Here is an 18,426-nt window from a genome sequence, read left to right on the forward strand (position 1 = left end):
CACTCTCATTCTTTCTGGCCTATTGCACATGTTTTCTTGCCTGGTCAGCCTTCCACTCCTGCTTTCTGTACATTTGTTAAAAGCCAATCAAATCTTGACAAGTTCTATATCGATCTGATCACAGACTAAGTTGTCACAACAGGAACCAAATTAACCACTGGTAAAATCTTTTTTACATACTGAGATATGTTCTTACCTAACCTTAGACCAGTAAATATATACCCGTCTGGTCTTTGTCCGTGTGCTCTGTCACTCAAATGGAGCACATACGCAGCCTCTAAAGACTTCCCCCGCACACTTCCGTCAATAACCTTTAGGAGTTACTGCGCGGACGTTGTGCTCCTCGTATCATTACGCCTCACAATATAGTACCCCTTTTTATCTGCTTATAAAATCGACATGTTACATTTCTGTGTAAATATACTTTGCATGAAAACACTTCACGTAACTTTATTTAAATAGGGAACACGTGGAAGAGCTTGGTAGCTTCTATCGTGAGCTTTTTTGGAGCTATATGACATGTGGGAGAGGCTGCGTATGTGCTCCGTTTGCTTGACAGAGCGCACGGACAAAGACCAGACGGGGATATATTAACACGTCTAAGGTTAGGTAAGAACATTTCTCAGTATGTAAAAACGGTGGCCTATTCCTTTAAATGTACTTAACAGGGAGGTTCCTGCACATGTTGATACTTCATCTTCTCGAAGAAGATTTTTGTCTTGTTGCCGTCTGTCGTTCCAAACATACATTGATTGAAACAGTATTCACATTGAATTCTCCTAAAACTGAACCAACCTGAACCTTGTTCTTACATTTTTGTGGCAAAAACGACATACGTATTTTCTGATTGGTTGATCTCATGCCCCTCGAGGCCATAAGCGCCATTGCAGGTGTCGTAGCATGTTGTCCGTGAGAGTAAATACTACGCTGACAGAAAAGACAAAGGGCGAGAGGTACATTGTGCCACAACTCAATTACACAATGGAGATATTTTTTTTCACTCAAACTTAAAGCTGTAAATACTGTTTAAGTGGCGCTAGCCCGTAGTTAGCTTTGCCCGTTAGCCTGCTAGCTTCTTCTTCGTGATTCTATTAGTGTGTATTGCGCCTCTGACCCGGTGCGGGCAAAGTTGCAAGCTTGATTTTCTGGCCAGAGACACCGGGGGAGATGAGAGACCCCCCAATAAACCCATTAACACTTGTATTACCCCCAGAGGGACTACAGAAAGGATCTATTAAGGTAAACAAGTTACTTAGTGCTGCTTTAATGTGCTTGTCAATCACACCCATCGGGAATTTGAAGAAATCACCCCTGACCCCAGACTACTACTTTAATCTTAAACATCATTTGACTAGACACTCAAAGCCTTGTTACGATCCCTCTTCGCACTGAGTTGAGGTGATAGTTATGTTGTTGTCATGGCCCAGGGGGAAGCTTAAGGCTGTTCACCTTGCTATTCACACATAAGGAAACTCCTCAAACAAATCGAAGGCTACACATTTAAAAAGTTGCAGACACAGAGGCATTAACAGTGCAGTAGAAGTGCAGTCAGAGCGTTTTCAAAGTAATTGCTCATGAATGGAGGGAGTATTAAAGGGAGACGTTTAATTCGGCCTCGAGATTGGCTCAAATTGCAGAACACAATCTTCCGACATAATTGTGAAGACCTTCTATTTCGCGATCTTCAGATGTGGCTTAAGTGGTTTCTGTTTTAGTACTTTGATAGTTGGGGCTAGGGATGTTTGGGATGGTTAAAGGAATGAACTTTTAAGTATTTAGTTCTGGTGTAATCTTGAATTTTGTTATTGACTGCCTGTTGATAAACCTCATCAGTCAAAGTTTGAATTTATTGTTCTAATATTGGCCACTTTTTTTACATGTTTGTTTTAATATTAATTTAAAAACACGATGGACAATCCTACAGGATGCTTCAAGTGGCTCCAAGTCCCCAACGGCTGGACAATGGCAAAAGTTACTTGCTCCTTGGGGCCACGGTCAGAAAACGACTGTATTTGCTATTATGCTAACTTAAAGCATTACCTGAAATTACCAAATTTGGGTAATTTCTCTCCACCATCTTCAGTGAGTTATGTGGATCATCACTGCAGAACAAATGCTTCTCTCACTGTCTGTTTTATAGAAAAGTTTATTGTGGTTACTTGGGGATAAGAAGTGTTTGTTTTTTCCTTACAGAACCCTGTGATCAGTGTGTGAGAGTTGCCTCCTGCTGAGATGAAATGAAGTCGGAGGAGACCCTGCACTGAGCGGCTATTCTGCAGATTCGCCAAAACAACAAGGTACGGGCGACTGAAGCGCACACTGTAACAATCTGCACTTTACAGAAGTTTGGGCAATGACAGATCACAATCTAGAATTACCCTGTTTGTACACGGCCTTTGACATTTCCCAGGGTTAGTGAAAAGTGAAATGCTAGCCCAACTTAATGTCCTCTTTCACCATGCATGTTTCAAGACACATCCAAGTAGGTATTTTTACTTTTTCAAATTTTCAAATTTTTTTCAAGTTTCAAATTGTTGTACTCAATAAACCAACAGAATACAACAAGGCAGGTCCAGATTCAGCAACACTAGTGCCCAAAGACTGAGATCAGCTGACTACCTGAACATCCTGAATGACCAGGTTATTCCATCAATGGATTTATTTTCCCTGATGGCACGGGCATATTCCAAGATGACAGTGGCAGGATTGATCTGGCTCACATCGTGAAGGAGTGGTTCAGGAAGCATGAGACATCATTTTCACACATGAATTGGCCACCATAGAGAATCTTTGGCATGTGCTGGAGAAGACTTTGCGCAGTGGTCACAGTCGCCCATCATTAATATAAGATGTCAGTGAAAAATGACTCCAATACAGGATCTTTGCAGAAGCCTATGGAAACAATGCCACAGTGAATGCGTGCTGTGATAAAAGCTAAAGGTGGTCCAACAAAATATTTGTGGCAAATTAAGCGTTTTCAAATAAAGTCAAATGCTCTGTGAGAAAAATAAACTGGGAACAGCAACACCGGAAAAAAAAGTGCTAACCCCAACCTTGAGAATCATTGTCGTTGTCTCTCGTATGATAGTGTAGCACAACTTACAGTATTTGTGCAAATCTGCTGGGAGCACCATCTACTGTTTATTCTCATTTTCGTTTGATTTCTGTCTTCAACTAATACTAAGTACTAATCGTTTAATCATTTAATTAGATTAGCTTTATCTTTTTCATATATTACAAGATCAGGAAGATCTGCAACTTTCAATTCAGACGAGGTCATCAATGTTCAAACTCTTGTAAAGACCTCATGTTCTATCAAAGGCTGGTGTGACCTTCTTTCACTCGCTGCATCACAGAATAATGAGCCCTGAACTGAACAGAGACAAAGTGAGCAGATCCTATTGTTAGCCTTTATGTGTGAGGATAAAGGGAGTTTTTCAGACTTATGGCTATTATCTGCCATAGTCTTTCTCTTTAGTGGCACTTTTTTCACACTGAAGAAGAGAGAAACTTTTTAAAATAGGTCGATCATCATAAAAAGACAAAAATATCTTTAATTTTTAAGACCTTTCTCTCAGGGAGCATTTCAAACCGTGTACAGCATCTATGAATCAGGCCTTCCCTACATTGATGGCATTTTGTCCGCAGTGGGTCTAAGGGCGTTTTGACACATGGTGGAGCGCCTTATAGGCCGGCCAGAGACCGCCCTAATTCCAACTGCATTTACTCCAAAGTTAGTTCAATCCGTGTTCACTCGCGCCCAAACCAAACATCGCACCATCAGCCACATAACAACGATCAGCTGTTCAACAAACGTATTCCCATGACAACAAGCATCAACCTGTCAAAGCAAAGAAACCCGTGCACATACGTGTATCACCCCAATGTTGCGCTATGATCACTCCTCTCCCTCGTGGTTAAATACAGTGAGGCTTACAGTATAGACGCGAAGCGAGGAGAAATGCGCTTTAATCGGCTCATGAAGAGGAAATGTTCACTGCAGAGGCGACAAAGCGAGAGTGGTTCAGCCCGAGATCGTCCGCATTCATCCGAACCTGAGAGCGAGGTGCGCCGCTCCGAGACCACCTGTTTCAGCCACACTTGGAGTGGCTGTTTTGACCGGCTTAAAGTCTTCTCAGACGGCTCATAGTTCCACTTCGATCAGTGGGCTCCATCACACAAGGAGCTGCTAATGGAAATGTTAAAGTACCCGTTAGAAAAAAGACCTTTGAACAGTCAGCTTTTACTGTCCAGGGTGCTAAACTCTGGAACTCTTTGCCTCCTGAGCTGAAACAGGATTTAGATCTGGGGGCTTTTAAAAATGAACTAAAACGTATTTTAAAAAGAGATCAAGTATGCAATCATTTTTAGTCTGCACTCAATGCACTTCCTCTGTGTAATGTCAGAATTAATTAATTCATGTTACTGTAAATGTATTTTTTGTACTTTCTGTGTGAAAAGCCCTTCTAGGGACGGACCTTGCAAATTAGCCTTGGCTAAAAATGTTGTAGTGTGGTACATGTTTATTGTTCACACATGTCCCTATCAAATAAATGAATAAATAAAAAATAAATAAATAAAGTGCTGCAGTTGGAAGTTTAAAGTCCCTTTAGGTCGACCTAACTAAAGCCTGTGTGAAAATGCCATCAGTCAAACACTAAAGCCACCATAAAAAAAACTGCACTTAACCATAAGCACTCCTTAAAAGCTTGCATCTTTATTTTGTTTTTGAACTTTAATCAGTTTAACAATAACACAATGTTAAACTCCCCAGTCGTTCAAAATGACAAACATTGATGAAGCTTCTCAGTGTCATTAAGCACAAGTGGCTCTATGGTCTTGGGCCCAATGTAGCAATTCTCAACTAGTTTGGTTCACATTCACAGCACTGTTTTTGCAAACGAACCAACCATGGTGGATGTTGTATAGCCGCTCACTGATGTGATGCTGCTGTTCACAAAATACTGTGTTTTGGGTGATGTAGGTGGAAGCTGATTGGTGCAGCATTTGAAGAGGGGAAAATCCCAGTAGAAAACATCAGGCTGATTTGTGCTTTTATTTCTAAACGATGCTTGTCTTTGTGGCAAAGACAATGCAATACATTATTATCATTCTTTGTGCAGCGAGCACAAATACTGCTGTTGCTCCAGCATGAAACTCACACTCGGCACGAGCACACTCTGCGGTTCTTTTTAGGGCCGAGAAGATGTGCAAGACATTAACGCAGAAAACGGGCTATGCTCCTAAACCTGAACCAACTCGCATTACGGAAACATTTTGAAAAATCTCTCCAGTAAGATACTGTTTCATTTATCATATAGGATTAAGGAAACTGTTGTTGGTGTTTGCCATTTACAAAGGTGAACTAAGGAAAATAGACCGTGCAACATCCGAGACCAGTTCTTTAGTCAGGACCAAATTAAACTGGTCCGCTTTCACACCAGCCCAAACAAACCGTACTCACAGGAGTTCCAGACTCCAGTCCGCTTAAAGCGAGCCAAATGGTGTAGGTGTGAAAGCACTCTCAGGGTGTTTTCACACAGACTCTAGATAGGTCGACCTAAAGGGACTTTCAGCCCGAGAGCGGCACTTTTGGATCAGTGTGAATCCAAGCGCAGCACTTTGTGCCGGTCTAAACAGCCGCTTCAGGTGCAGCTCAAACAGGTGGTCTCGGAGCGGGTGTGGTGTGAATGTGGCCGACCTCAGGCCAAGCTTCTCTCGATTTGACACCGCTTTTTGCGTGAAGAAAGAATGAATACGTGCCGCATGAGGACCTTTGGATTACTGCTCTGCTGAGGCAAAAATGATCAACTTTAAATCAGCAAGGTACTCTTTCCCATATTTCCCTTCCTGCTGCAGTGAAACTTTTCTCTTCATGAGCCAATTAAAGTGCATTTCTCCTCACTTTGCATCAATAAGCCTCACTGTATATAACCACGAGGAATAGGAGTGACCATAGCGTAACATCGGGGAAGTGTGCACCGACTTGCGCGCGTGTCTTGCATTGACAGGTTGATGCTCGTTGTCATGGGAATATGTTTGTTGAACAGCTGATCATTGTTATGTGGCTGATGGTGCGATCTTTGGTGCGGGCGTGTGTGAATACGGGCCAAACTAACTTTGGAGTAATTGCAGTTGGAACTAAGGCGGCCTCGGGCCAATCTACAAGGTAAAAACGGCCTTAGTCTCAAACTTTATCCACACGAAGACAAAACGCTTATATTTTCAGAAACTTTCTTAGTAAGCACGAAGCCAGCGTCCACATGGGTCGACTCAGGTCTGTGAAAACGGCGCAGCTCATCTTCCAGGCCTGTGTGTGGCGCTGTGACGCTAACACAGATAATAGAACAAGATGCAGAGGGCGCATGCACAGTAAACCTTTGTGGAATTTAAACAGTGAAAATGAAACTGATTCAAGGATTTACGATCTACAGAAGAGATGAGGAGGCAAGTTTATTCTTCAGACATAACGGGACTAAAGCAGAAAAACCTGTCACCATCATAGATCCATGAGTAAAACTCATTATAAAGTACAGTAGATTATGGATAGCAGACACAACACTGGTGCTGTGATGTCATCGTTTTAGTAAAAGTTGCGGAGACGTTGTAACAACGTCGCCACGTAAACGCCGTTTTGAGATCTCTCCACTCTGGGACCTAGTTTGGAAAATGTTTGTTTACAGACCCCCAAACCCTCAGCTTGACTTCGTATGGACAGAGCCTCAGTGATCTTCATGTGTTCTCGTAATCAGAGGAAATACCACTTGTCAAAATGATGCATGGACGACGCCCCTGATGTCATATTTTCCAATGGAAAACTGATTTTGATTCCCGAGTTCCCGAGATGAGATAATCTTTAACCTTTAAACACACAGAGAGCTGCCACAAAATATTTGTATGCTTCCTTAGCTGATTGTTATGAAGATTACACTATTTATTTAGCTATGCAATTTTAATCTCATCTCCTTTTCCACTTAGCATGCAAGTGCTCCTCCACAAGAAACTTGAACTGAGCATGCACAAAGAAACAAGTTTGAGGAATAAAACTCAGGGACATGCAAGGGTATTTACTTCCTGTTCTCTTTCCTGTGTGGTGCGATCTGAGCTGTGGAGCCTGATTCGGCTGGACTCTGACAGAGCTAAAAATAGAGTTGACCCGTATGTTTGTTAGGGAGGAATGGAGATTGGCCGGCGAAGGAGGCCCCTCAGAGTGGAGAAAAAGATGTGGAGTGTTTCTTAACAATTAAAACGGCAACGTGCAGGGCGGGGTGGGGCTAACACGGAGAATGTGGAATCTGAGGGTTAGTGTTGCTGAGCAGAGGTGTGAAGGTATGAAGCCACCTCAACACATCCAGTGTCCAAGTGTAGAGAGTGCAGCTGCAGGTGTCCCTGCGCGTCCTGTGGCCTTGGACTCACCCTTAACGAGGAAAAACTCAAAGATGAGAGGACCCCTATAATATTTGTTACATGAATGATAGTCAAATTTGACGAGCATTTGTTATCATTTGCCTTGTCTGTCTAATTGCCTCTTCTCTGGCTCAACTCCACTGACTCCCTTCCCAACAGTGTCCTCTCTGGATGGGCAATGAAGATACGGCCCTTGTTGAGTGTGGAAGTCGTGTTTTGTTTTTCTGATTAGAATTAAAAAGGTATCTATTCTACAGTACCGGTCAAAAGTTTGGAAACACTTTGTATATGTAATATGTTTCCTCTTTAGTTTACTTGGTCTATTTATTTTTTTCCATTGACTAGTCTTGTCTGTCATAATTGCATCTGTTTTTTCGAAAGTTTCAATAAGCAATAAAAAGAGCACTAACTGCTGCAGCGCCATCATTACCATCTTCTTTTTTTTTTCCCCTTTCTTTCTTCTGTGTAAAACAATACAGTATTATATGATTTCTCACTCACATCCAAAGAAGACATTGCATCTGACTTCGTCACAGTGTTTGAAAACTTTTAATCAAAACAAGTGTTGTGAGATGCATGAATAACAAATAGCCCAGCTTTGTCACACGCTTTCATTATAGCTGTTCATCAAAGTCATTGTGATTAAGACGGCCTATACATGTGCCTCGGCCTTGTTTATGTTTATCAAATGTAACATGCGTGTTATTAATCCGTCATTCTGTTTTTATCTGGTGTTTTTCTCCGCGACGCCGCTCATCCTGTCATGTCTTCCTCCGGCGCTCTTTTGTCTGAGACGTCATCCATCAGCTGCCGCGGGGCAATTAGCGCGACTATTAACCTATACGGAGGATTTGATAAATGTCGGGCCGTTCATCGTGTTACACTCAAATTCGTTATCGTGTCGCTGCGTGTCGCTCATTCGCGTTCCCTTATCAACGTGATTCATCTGGCGCGCCGCACACTTAACCTATTCAGAGCCTGCTGATTGATTTGGTGATGTGTTAATACGGCTTTAGTTGTTGTTTGTGAGCATATTACATTGAGGAGCAATCATATAGGGCTTTGCAAGTTATTGTCGCTCCGCTACACTCCGTCCCACACTCCACCTCACATATATACTTTGCTATTTTGATTATTGAGCAGCGATCCCCGTATCTTGTGCTTCAGATCGCTCTTTATATCTTGTCAGTCGGCCTCATAATCACAAGCCAGCGAGGTGAGCAGTTAAACCTTGTGTATGCCTCTGCCCCTCGCATGCATGAGGGGAATAAATGTGATAGTGTCAAAGAGAGATGGTTTAGCCTCAAAACGATCTCTTCTGTGAGGTAGTAGCCGTTCATGTTGCTGTTTTTTGGAGGCAGCCACAAGCGGCGTGTTGCTGAGGCGTCTGGGCCCAACAATAATTCAACCTGAATAGACTCACTGACACAAAAGCGGTATTAGTAGAACTTTATTGGAACATGAATCAAGTGTGTCGCTCAGACCCCTGCAGAAGACAGTGAATTAACAGGATGAAATACATGGGCATGATGACTGAAGGAAAAGTCTACCCCCGGGTGTTGGTAGGTAGATGACGAGGTCTGAGGCGGCCGGTGACGATGAGCAGAGTAGAGGTGAGGCCAGGTCGAGGAGGGGCGGAGGAGGGTTCCAGCACAGTTGGGAAACGGCCGAGGCAGTGAACGAGGGGCTTAAGAGGGGATTTCTGGGAAATGATTGGCTGCAGCAGGAACGTGCTGCTGCAGGGATTGGCCTTCAAATAGGAACATCATACCCAAGAAGACTTGAGGCTGTAAAAAAAATATACATCAATCACTTTGTCATTATAAGGTATTGCATGTAGAATTATTGGGGAAATAAAATATTTTTTCTCATTTTGGAATAAAGCTGTAAGGCGTGAACAGTGGCAGCAGGTGATGTAAACTCTAGGTGGGGCTGTTGCACACCATGTTCTTGTTTTGTTTTTTTGCTTTGTTTTATACGCTCAGATATACAAAACGCATTTACTGCCGCTTATCAGACAAAACGAAGCATGTAACCACATATCAGCAAAAACCCACAGAACTAGTATTACACAACTCCTAATCCCAGAGCATCAGACCTGTGAAGTGTCTTATATCTGTATGTCTTTGTATTGACACGGAGCTGCTGAACTTTGCAAAACAAACTTTAGATCCTTGCATCTGACCTACCTACCTACCTACCTACAACAAGGCAAAAGTTTAATCTCTACACGGCAATCAAATAGATACATAACGTCATTTAAACAGACTATTACCTAACAACACACTGCACTTCATCTGAAATTCTGAAATAATCAAATTCTTGATTGAGAGCATGCCTCGTGTTGGAGGGAGGTAGGAGTATGAGTACACAGACACATGTGTAAATCACGTCTCTCTCTCCTCTTGGGAAACAGCACATTCCCAGGGCCCATAGACCTACGCTCATTTATTATAACATATTTATAAGTCAGCCATATCTTTGGTTTATGAGGATTTAGTTGAAATAGTGGCCCCATTGAGTTAATAGTGGCCCCTTTCATTCCAAATGCCCTCTCTTCTATGACAGAAACAGTTTAGATTTTCATCGTTTTTGTAAAAGTGATAACCTCGGATTTCACCATTTTAAGATAAGATAAGATAAGATGGTACTTTATTGATCTCACAGATGGAGAAATTGCATTCGATGAGAGAGCATCCGGCAGCTGCACCCATTCAGTGTGCACCACTCTTTTAATGCCAAGAGAGTGATGGCGTTTTTACAGGTGCCAAATAAATTCAGTTTATGAAAAGTTTTAGTAAGACCTAACACTTCAAAAACAATAATTTTTACACAAATCCTTTTTGTTTCGATTTGTGCAAAGATTGTGCTGTCCATAAAACAGCATCTTTTAATACAGATACAATTTCTGCATGTTTACCAATTACATAATTCCGCGTATCCATTTTTATATAGTTATTTTTTGTGTGTTGGCATAGTCTTTTACATGATACGAGGGTAATAGACATCGAGAGTGAAGTGTTTTACCAAGTGGTGCAACAATAGCTTGTGCTTTGGCAAGGTTAGAACTCTCCAGCTGCACGGGCCTCTTAACCTACAACATGAGTGGTTCTACAATGGGGCACCATCAAGACACACCTTCACCGTGTGACGGTGGGTGACCTAAATAAAACTATACATTGAAACCTATAATTAACACACTTTGCGATTCAGTCCCGTTTTAGCAGCCTATTTCAAAGCAAAGAACACACACACAAAGTTATGTTGCTACAAGCAGTGATGATGAGGTTGATTATTTAAAAAAAAATCCTTACAATTAATCCTCAGTGATTTTAAACAAGGCCCGTGACCAACTTCAGGCCCTCAACTACAGGTGAAAGTCGGAAAATTAGAATATCATTATTCATTTCTGTTATTAAACAATAGCAAACCAATACATGGTAGACTCATTACATGCAAAGTGAGATATGTATAGTCTTTATTTGTTATAATTTGGATTATTATGACTCAGCTTGTAAAAACCTCAAATTAAAAATCAAAAAATAAAATTAGAATATTTCGAAAATGGACTGTAAACCACACTCATCCAACTTATAACAAATAAAGGCTTGACATATGTCACTTTGTCATGAGTCTATGTCATTTATATATATATTAGTTTCACATTTTAAGTTGAATTACAGAAATAAATTAACGTTTGAACGATATTCTAATTTTCAAAGTTTCCCCTGTAGAGGATGTTGTTATCTCAGGCCGATGCCAATATTCTTGGCCAATATTTCTTGGAAAAATTTGGAAAATTTCGGGAAATTTTAAAAAATCTGTAAGATTTGTAAAAAACATAAATACTTGACCACTCCAGCAGTGGCCAATTTAATTGTTTTACTGTCAATCCTAGTTTTTGTCCCAGCTTTGATTCGTTTGCGTTAGCATTAGCATGCTGCCGTTAGCATTAGCATGCTGCCGTTAGTATTAGCATGCTGCCGTTAGCATAAGCATACTGTTACTAGCCGCGCCATTTTGCACTGCGATCAAAATTACAATTGCAGAGATTAAAACTAACTCAGTGATTGGATTCTCCAGGTTCTGTGCTTGAAAATGACATGCAGCACGTCCATATTGTCGGAAGTTTAGCAAAACTTGTAGCCAACCAAATTTCATTGTGATATTTCTCTGTTCCTCTGAGGCTTAGGGAGTTGTAGAAGGACTCGTTTTAAAGCCCTGACTTCGCTCTTTCCAATGCAAAAAAACGGGTCTCTATCACTTTCGGTCCCGGGGAAATCTTTTTTCGGCGCTAGATCTGCTGATAGCCGATATAGTAAAATCCCCAGATATTGGCCTGATGTATCGGCCGGCCGATATATCGGTTTGACCTCTAGTCACAAGCCATCAGTTAAGAACCACTGCACTGCTCCACTGTCGTCTTATTTTGACAGCCGGGTTCAAACACAACAGAACGAACACCATGAATAAAAAAGCCGCCGAGACACTCGCGCTCCAATTACAGTAACATAATTTCAGGTCATTCACGAACACTATCATCCCTTTAATCCCGTCATTAGCAAGAGTCCCGCTGCAGACCTCCGCGGCTCTGGTCCCAGCCGTTAATGTTCAGTACTTTACTGTAACGCTCAGAACAAGAGCAGAGCGGAGCCGCTGGCTGTGAATCGGCCTACTTCTGTTCCCACCTCAAAGATGGGACGAATCAGTGTCCCAAACTAACCTCACTAAAAATACTGAAAGAGAAATTTAATTGTTTGCATGAGAAGCAAGTTCTTTTCCTTCATCTTTACAAGGTTTTTTTTTGTTTTTGTTTTTTTGGGAGATGTAAAAGTGGAGTTGCACTACTTTTATTGGCGCTAGCTACATGCAGGGGGTCTGGCACGGTAAGGTAACTATGGCAAAGCTGCGGGAAATGTGTCACTGCTGGAATAAATTTCAATTGTTGCCGTTGGAGGGCTTGTCTTTGAGCATCTCGCTGTGAAAAAACACAAAAAAACACAGGAATTTAAGGTTATTTTTAGAGATGATCCGTAGCTTAAGGGTGGCTTGTTTACGCGTATCATTCCTAAGCGTTTAAAAAAAAGGATGAGGAAGCTCAGTTGACCCAGGAAAGAAGTACGAGGTGCAAAACTTTTACATGTAATCGAGAGGAAATGAGCAGAATCAGCATTTGAACATAATTATGGCTGCAATAAGTGTATTATATGAATTAATGCTTAGATTTATCCATGCATCCATTTTCTTCCTATTTTAACAGCAGTCTGAGCAGAAAATTTGCCCAGAATTGAAGTACCATTCAAGGTACCCTGATAGGTACCATAGATGTCCCACTGTAGATGTCTAGGATGTACTACAGTAATTACATAGACTTACAGGGCTATAGTGTTACCAATTAGATTGTATTATCTACTGAAAAAAAAATCATCATTTTTGGCGGTGACACATACAAATGCACACAGGCCTTGTAGGAAAATACATAGAAAGATAAAAAATAATAATAATGATTTTAAAAAGCCTGCATGGTCAAAGCAGCTCAAAAAACAAAAGCCAAATATTGAATATTATGCACCAAACTCCAAAGCAATTAATACTTAAAATCAAGGTCCGTCAGATGGGAAAATGAGGAGAGACATGCTTTTTAATGTTTCAGGCCCAAAAATAAAGCATTTTGTGCTTTTGAAAATGATGAGTGCCTGGTCTTTCTCTGCATATTCTATTGCCTCCTTCCATGAGCACCGTCCTGGTAGGATACCAGAAGCCTCCTGTTCTAATCTCTGTTAGCTTTAGTAGACTTAGAAATTTGATTATTTAATATTACTTATGTTGCATCAAATGTCAGACCCGATTATATGCTATCTATTTAATCTGTAAAACAATTCAACTTTTTAATTCATTTAAATAAAGGCGTTGTTTTCTCCTGAAACGGGAAGTTTACATAAAAAGTATGTAAAAAGCTTGTAAAATGTTTAAAAACATGACAATTATCATTTTTTACAAGCCAACTCTTTGGACAACATGTTTCCAGACCATATCCAGATTCCATAGCGTGCGTGGTGCACCTAAAAATGTATTGAGTGCAGCTACATTTGATTCCTTATCATTTAAATACTAAAGAATAAAAAAGATGCTGAGTGTAGTTCTTTGTGTATCTATGTAAAAGGTGAAATATATTCAAGTAAGCCTATATTCGTTTTCTTCTATCAAGTTAATTGTCAATTCAAATTTGTTATTATGTAAAATGTACGTTGTAAGATGCATTATAGCGAACAGCAGGGAAAGTGAATTAATTGTTGAAGTCTCAACCATGAAGCGTGTTTTTAGTATAAACCTCCAAACCCATAATGCCAGTCTGAAACCCAGCAGACATGTAGTCTGATTTGACGTCTGAACGTGGGCAAAAAGTCAAAACAAAACAATAAATAGTTAATTGTGCATGTTTTACACGGCGCATGTGGATTTTAACTGCGCACTTTGATGGACAAGTAGAAGAGGTCTGAAAGGCCCTGCGCCTCCTCTCTGTCTAAACAGCAGTTTGTAATGTTGATATAGAGCTGATGATTGATGGCTCTCTCGTACGCAGCCTGTGTCGGTGCTTCAGTCTGTGATGAATGGAGGCATTACGCTGCCGTTAAAAGAATACGCACAAGAATACACCGGCTCCGATCGCATACTGCAGGAGCTCTTAAAGGAGACATGCAAAATGTATAATGTTCCCTTGTCAAAAATGTATCCCAGGAATGGTAGTTTTTGTTTCATTCGCACAGTTTCAAATAATCTTTTTCACTTCTTCTGCTGCTGAAGCTCTCCGATCTGTACTTCCTGGATTTTATTGCATCAAACTGAGACTCGAAGCCCCGACCAGCCCAGCCTCTGCTCCTTTATTTAAAATCTTACATTGTAGAAGATGAGGCATGCAAATTATATTATAAAGCTTCGATAGAGCTCAACAATCCCGCCCACTTCTGGTCTGGAAGTAAAAAGTCCCTTTCATGTTTCGCATTGAGAAATTCAAACATTAAAGTTGCATTATGTAATTTTTTATACAAGAAAAAAAAGTTTATATTTGTGTGTATTTGACCTTGTAGTGACCCAGCAGCTTAATGTGTGGTTAGCAATGGCACCTTTACTTTCCATCACGAAGGCCGCTACAACGCTCCAGGATCACTTGATGTGTGCTGAGAGGGTCCGTCCGCAGTGAAAACATTCCCAACAATTGATACTGGAGCGTCCTACAGACCACTGTGATGGAAAGTTAGGACGCCACGGTAACCACTCATACGGCCACATATCAACTTTTTTTTTTTCCTGCATAAAAAGTTACATAATGCACCTTTAAGAGTCGAAAGCACGACACAGGCTAATGACGAGTGAATCTGTAGCTGATTTTAGCCACTATTGTTCTTTTAAACCCTTGATATAACCTTGAATATGAATGGGATTTTTACTTCGGGACCCCGGAGAGACAGGAAGTGGGCGGGACTGTTGAGCTCTATTATGCATAATCAGAGATGGGTCGTAGGTACTCATACAGCATGTACTCGAGCTGGGGTTCGCAAACTTTTCCGACTGCAACTTCTGAAATCTACAGGGTCACTGTTGAATATAGTTAGAGCTTATATCAATTCTAGCCTAATTTATTGTTATTTTGTTATTTGTTTTCAATCATAAATGCCTTAAACAAAATCATCTTGTGACCTCCATCTCGGTGAACAACGACTTGGCAGTGGGACTTCTACTTGAGTAGTACTTTTGTTTTAAAGTAGCAATACTCTTACATAGGGCTTGGTACTTTTCGATACTACCACTTTAACAATACTGTTCACGATACAAATACCTGAACAATACTTTTGTCAATACCTATGCTAAAATATTATATAAATATAACCAGAAAACAGAACGATAATCATTCAATTTGTATCGTTTATTTGAGCAGCAGGCATCAAAACGTGGCCTCTACAGATATATATATATTTTTGGTACCTGCTTTCTATTGCTGCTGCTTTTTGGTGTATAAACTTTTTTTTTCCTTTTTGATGCCACACTGGTATCGTTTAACAGTACCTAGCCCTGTACTCTTACGGGAGTAAAACATTTGATTAATCTTTGCACTGTAACAAAGGTTCCATGTTGAAATTTAATTTTAATGATCTCTTCTTTGGAAATATAAATGCATTTCTCCTTTTATATAAATGACTCAAAAGACACAGCCAAAAAGAAAGAAAGTAAGCATGCCGGATCCAAACAGACTAAAAGTGATAAAAAAGATCCACACAGCCAGGTAGTTCCCAGGAAAAATTAAAGGCACTATACCTGATTTGTATTTATTTTTTCCTAGTAATGGGACACAATTAGCTTTGTCCTCCATTATATTCTTAAGTCAGACATTTGATTGTAATTATAAAGCATTTGGAACAATTTAATGCAATTGCAGACACGTTTTTCTAGCATTTCTGTGAAAGTGCCCCTGAAAAGTGCCCTTGCAAGTTGTGAAACGTGCCTTTAAACCGGTCCCAATGAAGAATCGAAATGCTACAAAGGTGTCAGGAAAGGTTGGAATGAGTTTGGACCCCGATGTTTATTTTGTCGCTTCCTCTTTTATTGTTTGCCATCAAAATAATCAGGTATAGGGCCGAGAAACAAGTGATGAATACTGTTCCTGGGAGCTACATGACTGTGTGGGTCCTTTTTACTTTTAGCTAGTCTGCCCAATGAAACATGAACATACAACTTAACTTACAACTTAACACTATTCAGTTCTCAAGTAATATTTTTGCAAAGTACTTTTTTACCTAGCCGAATAACGATATGGATCACGACTTTTTACTACCTGAGCAAGCTTATTGTTAATTGTATTTTGGCTGCTCTACCCATCTTTAAAACTGCATTTTGTTCTATTTTAAACATTACATTATAGCAGAGTTAACATGATCCTGTTACAAACTAAAATAATGTATCCACCGTATCCACACACGCATAGCAAGAACAAGAACATTTTGTCTTGGCCCATTTTCAAATAGATGTTGTATTTCCCTTCAGCGCATGTTAATCAGGGCTCTCTCCTTTGCCTGCAGCGGTATTTTAAAAAAAGAGGCCGCAGTGTAGTTACGCTATCGTTTAGAACGCATTAAAATGGATTGCCGAAAGGTGAAGTGCAGTTAGGTTTCGCCCAAATTTTCGCAGACACATTTTTCCTGATAAATTGCGCTACATTACAGGGGTTACTGTAAGTGCACTCACGCGAGCTGCTAATGCTGCGCCATAAATCGCTCCCAACGAGTCTGAGAACAGATTATTGTAGGCTATAAAAAGTTTCGGCTCGCGCAGACAGCAGTGATGATGATGATGATGATGACGGCCGGTGATAGAGATGATCGGAGGCCATTTTAAAATTAGCTTTAACAGTGTCTACTCTTTGTAACGCCATTCAACTGCAGACGGGGGGTTTAGGCAAAAATGTTTGCCGTTTGACTCACGGGAGACAAAAAGAGCTGCCACACACAAAAGTCTGATCTGTCTCGAGGTGGGTAGAGAAGCCGAAGTAATTAGTAAGTGTAACTATAATAATTGCTCAAGTAACAGTTAAAAAGTACTTGAATACAAAGTAACAGTTAAAATATTAATCAAAGTTTCTATAGCACTTTATAGCTATACCTTGGCAGACCAAAGTGCATTCCATAAAAAAACATTAAATAACATAAAATTGAATAATATTAATTATTAATAATATTAATAGTAAAAGTCCTGATATGTCCAAATAATACTTCCTGAAATTACAAACAAGTAAAATAATATAGAATGAAATTTAACCTCTTAACCCCCACCTGAACCGAGCAAATTTTCTCTTGAAAAAGTGTCAAAATAGTGAGAAAAAATTAGATGTAAATGATGATGAAAAAGCAAAAAATTTACCAAAAAGTGACGACAGCACGAGGAAAAATGTCACATCAGTTTTGTGGGTCTTAGCTTTCAAATGAAGCGTTGCTCTGGCCTGTACTCTCTAAGCTCCAATCAAGAAGCTTGTAGATTTGGGTAAAGCCGAACTGCAGAAAATGTGCTCGATTAAGGCGGGGGTTGAGAGGTCAGCCTGTAGGGGAGACCCTACAGGCAATTATTTTATTTACACATTTTAAAGATGTGGAAACAAAGACGAAAACACCTAATCTTCACAATAACATGTATAGTTATTGCACTGATTCAGTGTTTCACCATAGGTTTATTTGGGAAATTGTCATTTCAAGAGCCATTTTTTTCAAAATACATTTTTATCACATTGGTGCGACAACTTTAGCACCAAAAGAGATACAACTTTCCAGTTTTGGACTTAATAATATTTTGAGGGATTTTTTCATAACTAATCCCTAATCTGATATATTTAGTTTTGAATTTAAAAAAACAAGGCGGAATTTCAATTTTCAACAAGATATCCAAAATCCCCTCCAAAAATGTCTTTGCAACGAGTATCTCAACAAGATAAAACAAAAGATTTAAACCTTGCTCGATCCATTATTCAGATATTGTCTTCGAAAAATTTCATTTCCGGTATTTTTAGGCATAAAACGCCTTATTTTTTTTAATATAACATCAAATTACAGAAAACTTGCAATAAGATAAGATAAGATAAGATAAACCTACCAATACATTTTTCCCCCTCATATTTAAACCAGTAATCTAAAGCAAAAGTTTCAAATTGATATAATATGTAATAAAAGTACTCCAAGAAAAGTTTCTATTGATTTATATTTGTTATACAGAAACCTCCCCAAACTGTAGCACAGCATTACACAAAGCATTTTTTATGAAACAAACAAAAAAGGAAGAAGAAAACAATAATACAGGATGATCTTGTTTGAATGAGCTGTTTAAATTATAAAAAGATGTCATGTCTGAACATTTGAAAAACATGGCCATACTTTTTTATTTCTAAATCACCGTCTTATGACTCAGCTTTATAGTTTGGTGAAGACTTTATTGGGGGGGGGAGGTATTTGTCCTCAGCACCTATACAGACAGTATGAT

General features: G+C 39.9%; 1 long non-coding RNA gene across 1 annotated transcript in view; it reads left to right on the top strand.

Annotated features, from left to right (window-relative positions):
• The window catches only part of LOC306960934, a 157,128-nt gene that overhangs the window by 79,368 nt on the left and 59,334 nt on the right, over window positions 1–18,426 (top strand). Inside the window, exon 2 of the long non-coding RNA XR_013792727.1 lies at window positions 2,194–2,297. This is a non-coding gene — a long non-coding RNA (uncharacterized lncRNA). The remainder of the gene's footprint in view (window positions 1–2,193; window positions 2,298–18,426) is intronic.

This window comes from Gobius niger (assembly GCF_951799975.1).
Source record: "Gobius niger genome assembly, chromosome: 3".
Taxonomy (NCBI): Eukaryota; Metazoa; Chordata; class Actinopteri; order Gobiiformes; family Gobiidae; genus Gobius; species Gobius niger.